A 7926-nucleotide genomic window follows, 5' to 3' on the forward strand; every position below is an offset into this window, starting at 1 on the left:
AAGATTCCTTCATAAAGGCGCATGCCGGGGCCATCAAGGTGGCCACCAGGAAATCCGACGTCTTCAAAATCAAGCAAAGGGAGAACGAGATGCTGCGAGAATTTGTATCTCGCTTTCAAATGGAAGAATGGAACTGCTACCGGTCTCCGATGACTAGGCGGTACAGGCCTTCACTCAGGGCCTGAACGAGCGAAGCTCGGTAGTTTTGAAGCAGTTGAAAGAGAATCTAGTCGAGTACCCCGCCGTGACTTGGTCGGATGTTCATAACTGATACCAGTCGAAAATCACTGTCGAGGACGATCAGCTGGGAGCCCCCTCGGGCTCGGTATACCCAAGCAGGCTCCTGGAGAAGGAGCAAAGCCAAAGCCAAACAAATAAATATATCAGCCATACATCGAAGACCGAAGGAACGCCCCGAGGCGTAACCCACCTCGAAACGAACGAAGGATAGATCGAGGACAGAATCCTCGGGGACTCATCAACAAAGCCGGATTCGACAGGAACGCAGGACCAACAGAGGCGCCTCGCCTGTTAGAATACAACTTCAACATCGATATATCGGATATTGTCTTCGCCATCAGCAGAATAAAAGACGCCAAGTGGCCCAGGCCTGTGCAATCGGATCCTTCGCAAAGGAATCATAACTTAATGTGTGAATTTCACAACACACATGGCCACAGGATCGAGGATTGCCACCAGCTCCGAGAGGAAGTAGACAGACTACTCAACAAGGGTCATCTCCGGGAATTCCTAAGTGATCGGGCCAAAAACTTGTTTCGAGTAAAAGAGGCGACCAAGAAGAACGAAACGAATGAGCCACAACATGTCATCCACATGATCTTGGGAGGCGTTGATGCCTAACAAGAACCCGTGATGAGAAGGACAAAAATATCCATCACTAGAGAAAAGCAAACTCGGGGGTACATACCCGAGGATGCCCTCACGTTCAGCGAAGAGGACACTGAGACCTTGTCTCAACCTCACAACGACGCACTGGTAATCTCTTTCCTCGTAAATACATTTCAAGTAAAACGTGTACTCGTGGATCCAGGTAGCTTGGCCAACATTATCAGGTCGAGGGTAATAGAGCTGCTCGGACTGCTTGACCAAATCGTGCCCGCCACTCAAGTCCTCAACAGATTCAACATGGCAAGTGAAACGACGAAAAGAGAAATCACTCTCCCGGTCAACGTGGCCGGCACGACCCAGAATGTCAAATTCCATGTCATCGAAGGAGACATGAGGTACAACGCTTTGTACGGGGAACAGCATGCAGCTAGGGAAATGTTCGCTGTGCATGATATAGCACCAACATCGATACCTCCACCCGCGAAAGAACCAAAGAATGATCAAATTACATCTTTGGTCAAGCCCGATTAAACGAAACAGAGGACTGTACCGTGTCCTCATCGCAAGCGACTGAGATATATCGGACCTCGTAACATCGCCGGCACATCCCACGCTAAGGCATCGCCATCTCCCTTTTTCATTTATATTTCGCACCAACTCTTATGCAGGCGCCCGATCGAAGCGGTCGAGACGCTGATCCAGCTCGAAGACCTTAAGGTTTTAAAGCATCCGTTGCATTCTTTTCCTTCGGCCGAGTTTTTATCCCGAAAAGTGTTTTTACCGCCAAGGTTTTTAACGAGGCAACATCCACATGCTACCTAAGGAAGACTCAACAAGTATTCAAGGCTTCTTTTGCAATCAACCTCGAACACTCCGGGGCACCCCCCGGAAGGCCATTCATAGGTAAAACCAAGAAATGCCAAACGGGGTCCAATAGGAAAATGATGTACCGAGCCAAACGGTCGCGAGAACCGTGTCCTTGTAGCCAGGCCCCCAATGGCGAAAATATGTATACTTGTACCAAGTAATCGAAGAATACCTTTTGTCGAAGCATTTCACACTCCAAAAGAAACTCAGCATTTTCGCAAAATAATGACTCCTCCGTCAAAGCGTCCCGAACACTCGGGGACTGGCGTCGACAAATCAATCTCCGAACGACCTCCAGGTCGGGACTCCAAGCTCATAAGCCCTCAACAAGGCAACATGAAAATCACAAAATGACTCCAAGGCCGAAAGTATCCCGAACACTCGGGGACTGGCATCAAAATCTCAAAAAATTGTATGACCTCAGGGTCGAAATCGCCAAGCACCATTCATTACAAAAACCCGAGGCCATAAGACCCCGAGCGGGCAGACTCGGTCTCGTAAGACCTACTTAAGGCAGCAACAACATCTGTAAGACCTCGAGAAAGGCATGAATCACACTTCTACCAAGTGGCAACATCTGTAAGACCTCAAGAAAGGCATGAACCATACTTGTACCAAGTATCTAAAAACTGTAAGACCTCAACGGCATGAAAATTTTGTAAGACCTTGCTAAAGGCATAAACCCGATCTCAAAGTTTAGGCTATATATCGAAATTGTAAGACCCCTAAAAAGGCATACCCTCGGTATAGACGCCCAAACTACTTCACTTGGGATCAAAAACGACTCTCACCATGCACAGATGGCTACGGTCATAAGGCTGTACCAGCTAAACTAACGCGACTCAGGGATGCCCGACCGCCGCTACAAAACCACAGGCCTTCAATTATTTCGAATCTACTTCGAAAAGAACCGGTTAAACAGGCTACCCTCGACATAGGCAAAAGAGCTTTGACCATGTCAGCTCCGAATCACAGGCTTCGAGATACTCAGCCTCCAAGCTAAACCTCCCGAGGTGCTCGATCATCGCCACAAAAAATTGCTCATAATCGAGGTTCTTCTCGAACCGTCGAAGTGTCAGGCAAAAATTATTGCAAAAAGTCCTTAAACGAGGGAAAAATAGAGCCCCACATGAAAGGTCGCTTCGACCCAAGGTGTAAGAGCCATTGTGGCCAGCCCACACAAATCTGAAAACTTGAGGGTTGAATGAGCTCGAATCGCAACCCGATTCGGAGACTGAACCCAAAATAGTTACCTGAAAATGCCCCAGGGCAAAAAGCATAAGAGCTCAAACGCCAGGTTACACATAAAAGGTCACATCAACCCAAGGCGTAAGAGCCATTGTCGCCATCCCATGCAAATTTAAAAACTTGAGGGTCGAATGAGCTCGAATCGCAGCCTGAATCGGAGACTGAACCCAAAATAGTTACCTAAAAAAGCCCCAGGGCAAAAAGCATAAGAGCTCAAACGCCAGCTTACACTGAAACGTCACTTCGGCCCGAGGCATAAGAGCCATTCTCGCCAGCCTAATGAGCCTCAGGGCCGTATCGCGAATCTAAAGGTTCCTACCAAATCAAAGACCAGTTCCCCTGGCCAAATTCAAGACAGAAAGAGATGCGGAAGAAATAAATCCGCAAGGGTTTCCTTATACACATGTACGAAAAACGCAATCTCCATCTACAAACATGCTTTGAAAATACTACATACAGATGGCAAAAATCTACGCTCCCCCCAGGAGCTACGGCCTGCCGGCCTCATCTTCGCTTTCCCCAACGTTAGATAGAAGTAACTGAGCATCACGCTCGTCCGCCCTTGCTCGTGCTAACTCTTTCGAGAGAAAAAATCCCCTAGCACAGATCTCCTCAAAAGTCCTCCTTCGAGACTTGCAACGGGCATATTCTTTAATCCTCTCTTCACGATCGAGGATCCTTCTTAAATCACCTTGAGCATCAGTAGCATCTTTTAAGTGGATCTCTATCTCCTGGTCAGCCTTAGTTCGGCTCATTACAGCTTCAGCTCGGGCATCAATGATCTCGGCCCTTACCTTCGAAAGCTCGAATTCGAGCTTTGCAATCACGTCCGCTTGAGCCGAAGCATTGTCACAGGCTAAGCGGAGTTGGGCCTCGAGGTCTGGAACTTTAGCAAGGGCATCCCTCTCCTCTAAAGCTTGAACCTCTGCCAGAGCTCTTAGCTTATCATGTTCACTCTTGGCTCGGCCGACTTCATCTCGAAGGCACTCCAAGGCCTCCGTCATTTTCTGCAACTGAAATAAACGAAGTATTAGCCTTAGAATCCAGGAGGTGGGGCGCATACTCACCCGGGGCAGAAAGTTACCTGCTCCTCCGAGAAGCTCTCCTAGTTCAAGCTCCGGCTTGTCTCATACTGCAAGTGTTCCAGCTCGGCTTCCTTTTCATCGCAAAGGAGCCTAAGGGATCTCTCCCCATCCAGGGCTTTCCACAGCCGGGCTTCACGACGAAGCAGCCCGGACTTAAGCCTGTCAAAGGCCTGCAAAGGGAAACCCAATAAGAAAGGCAAGGCGCGAAATTTAAAGGGCCTACGTCAAAACTCACCACGAAGTGAAGCCGATGGGCTTCCTCGAAGGCCGAACGTGCATCCGTTAACCTATCTCCCTTAGCTCTAAAAGAATTGACTCCAGTCGAGACACGGTCGCTCGGAGTAGACGACCCCGAGTTTCTAGTATCCCCCAAAGCACTATCAGCAGTATGAGAAGGTAGTGGCAACGGAGAAACCACCTTTTCAGAACCGGGGACCATGGGCACGGCAGGCTCGGGTGATGCTTCCGTTCCCGAACCCGGGTCCAGCCTCGCCCTGCTTTGAGCGCCATCACCCTGTAAAGGCATCTCCCGCTTATTGTTGTCGTTCTTCAGCCTGAGGCTAGCGACCCTTCCCCCTCCTCAAAGGAGCGCGGCCTCGCCTCGGAAGGCTCTCCGATTCCTACAATAACAAGATTAACACGCAGAAAGGGAAATTGCCTCTCCAAATGAAGGAACAACAACAACAACAAACCCAGTTTGATCCCAACAGGTGGGGTCTGGGGAGGGTAGGCTGTACGCAGACCTTACCCCTACCTAATGCAGGTAGAGAGGTTGTTTCCAATAGACCCTCGGCTCAGGAAGGACAAAAAGAAGAAGAGGAAAGCAAGGAAGGAAGAAAGAAGGAAGAGAAAAAAGAAGGGGTGAGATAAAGGATAAGTAGTACCAAATAATAGCAGCAGGGAATACAATACCTGAGGCTAACACAACCACATAACGTAATAGAAATCTAAGAATATGAAGGGACATGCATGATACTAAGACTATCGGTGAACAACTATAAACTACCTACTAACCTTCTACCTTAATCCTTGACCTCCACACCCTCCTATCAAGGGTCATGTCCTCAGTGAGCTGAAGCAGCGCCATGTCATGTCTAATCACCTCTCCCCAGTACTTCTTAGGCCTACCTCGACCTCTACTCAAACTCTCCATGGCCAACCTCTCACACCTCCTGACAGGAGCATCAATGTTTCTTCTCTTAACATGTCCGAACCATCTCAGCCTCGACTCTCGCATCTTGTCCTCCACGGAGGCTACTCCCACTCTGTCCCGGATAGCTTCATTCTTAATACTATCTCTCCTAGTACACTCATAAATCCATCTCAACATCCTCATCTCTGCTACTCTCATCTTCTGCAGGTGGGAGTTCTTGACTGGCCAACACTCAGCCCCATACAGCATAGCCGATCGAACCACCACTCGATAAAACTTACCCTTAAGTCTTAGCGGCACATTCCTATCACACAAAACACCGGAAGCGAGCCTCCACTTCATCCATCCTGCTCCGATGCGATGTGCGACATCTTCGTCAATCTCCCCGTTACCCCAGATAATAGACCCGAGATACTTAAAACTCGCTCTCTTGGGGATAACTTGAGCATCAAGCTTAAACTCTACATCTGCATTATGGGTCCCGTCACTGAATTTGCACTCCAAGTATTCAGTCTTGTTTCTACTCAGTTTGAAACCTTTAGACTCCAAGGTCTGTCTCCAAACCTCCAACCTCGCGTTAACTCCGCTACGCGTCTCGTCAATCAACACTATATCATCGGCAAATAGCATGCACCAAGGCACCTCCCCTTGGATGTGTCGCGACAATACATCCATCGCCAAGGCAAATAAAAATGGGCTAAGAGCCGATCCCTGGTGCAACCCCATCACCACAGGGAAATGTTCCGAGTCACCCCCCACAGTCCTCACCCGAGTCTTAGCATCATCAAACATATCCTTAATCACCCTAATGTACGCTACCGGAATGCCACTAACCTCCAAACACCTCCACAGGACCTCCCTCGGGACTTTATCGTATGCTTTCTCAAGGTCAATAAACACCATATGCAAATCCTTCTTCCTCTCCCTGTACTGCTCCCACTAATCTCCTAACCAGATGAATCGCTTCCGTAGTCGAACGCCCCGGCATGACTCCCAAACTGCTTCCGTAGGGCTCATTGTATCATTGTCAATATTAATCAATAATATCTCCCGTGCATTCTCACATGGTATCAGAGCATTGGTGAGATAATTATCGTTGTGCGTCATTCCAACGACATCCGGGAAGAAATCAGTCGTCACCGTGCAATTTTCCGGTGACCCGAGTAGCTGTTTGCATCAAAACCACTTTTTACCGGTGTTGTGCATAAACCAACACCACCATAGTGTTCTCCATCTCCGGGCGACCAAACCCCACAAAACCCCACCGGAAAAACCCCATCCACGCGCCGACCGGAGTGATTTTTTTTCCGGCGAGATCTGTCCACGCACCGGCGCGTGGACCTCCTTCCAGTCAGTTTCTAACGAAACTCCTTTTGGACAGCCTTCTCAGGACATTATTCTGAGTCGGTCTATTCAAGTTTCATCAAATTCCGGCAACCTTTTTTATTTTCCGGCGAGTGAACAGTGTTTAAAAAAAAAAAGGTGTTCTGATTTGGCATTCCAAGGTTAACCACACAAGTTGTAATCAAGAATTTGAGAAATTGGTTGTAGCAAAATGGAATCCAATACTACCAAGAGTTGGATGGTTTCTCTACCGGATTATATTGAGTTCCTTCAGTACAAAGCACATAAACAGACATCTTCAGGATTAGCCTCCGTTGTTCCAACAGATAGTAGCGTGACTTGTGTCTCCCAACCTTCAACCTCTGAGTCTTGGGTCATTGATTCAGGCGTATCTGATCATATTTCTGGTAACAAATCTCTTTTCACTAGTATTTCATATTCTCAATCTCTTCCAACAGTCACAATGGCCAATGGGTCTCAAGCCATGGAAACTGCAATAGGTCAAGCAAGTCCACTTGCTTCCTTACCTTTAGACACAGTTCTTTATGTTCCTGGTCGTCCTTTTAATCTCATAGCCGTTAGTCGCTTAGCCAAATCACTTAAATCTGCTATTTTATTCTTGATGACCTTGTTTTTACATAGGAACGCAGTACAGGGCGGATCATTGGTACCGGACGTGAATCTGATGGACTTTATTACCTTATCCTTGCAAAATCACATGGACTCGCATCTTGTCTTCCTCCAATAACTTGTCCAGTTACTGATTCACCAGATTTATTACATAAACGGTTAGGACATCCCAGTTTGTCAAAACTTCAAAAAATGGTACCTGGCTTATCTCACTTGTCCACTCTAGAGTGTGAGTCATGTCAGCTCGGTAAGCATACCTGCTCCCATTTCCCGCGGCGTCTTGATAATCGAGCAGAGTCACCTTTTACTTTAGTCCATTCAGATGTTTGGGGTCCTAGTCGGGTCAAATCTACCTTGGGATTCCGCTACTTTGTCAGTTTCATTGATGATTATTCCAGGTGCACTTGGATATTTTTGATGAAAAATCGATCTGAGTTGTTTTCTATTTTCCAGACCTTCCACGCTGAAATTCAAAATCAATTTGGGGTTTCTATCCGCACATTTTGTAGTGATAATGCCCTAGAGTATTTGTCTTCCCCATTTCAGCAGTTTATGAACTCCCATGGGATTATTCATCAAATATCTTGTCCGTACACATCCCAACAAAATGGGGTAGTTGAAAGAAAGAATAGACATCTTATTGAAACTGCTCGTACCCTACTCAATCAATCTACATGTTCCGCTGTGTTTTTGGGGGGATGCAGTACTTACATCTTGTTATCTTATTAACTCGTATGCCTATCTTCAGCT

The sequence above is a fragment of the Nicotiana attenuata genome, unplaced genomic scaffold (assembly GCF_001879085.1).
Source record: "Nicotiana attenuata strain UT unplaced genomic scaffold, NIATTr2, whole genome shotgun sequence".
NCBI lineage: Eukaryota > Viridiplantae > Streptophyta > Magnoliopsida > Solanales > Solanaceae > Nicotiana > Nicotiana attenuata.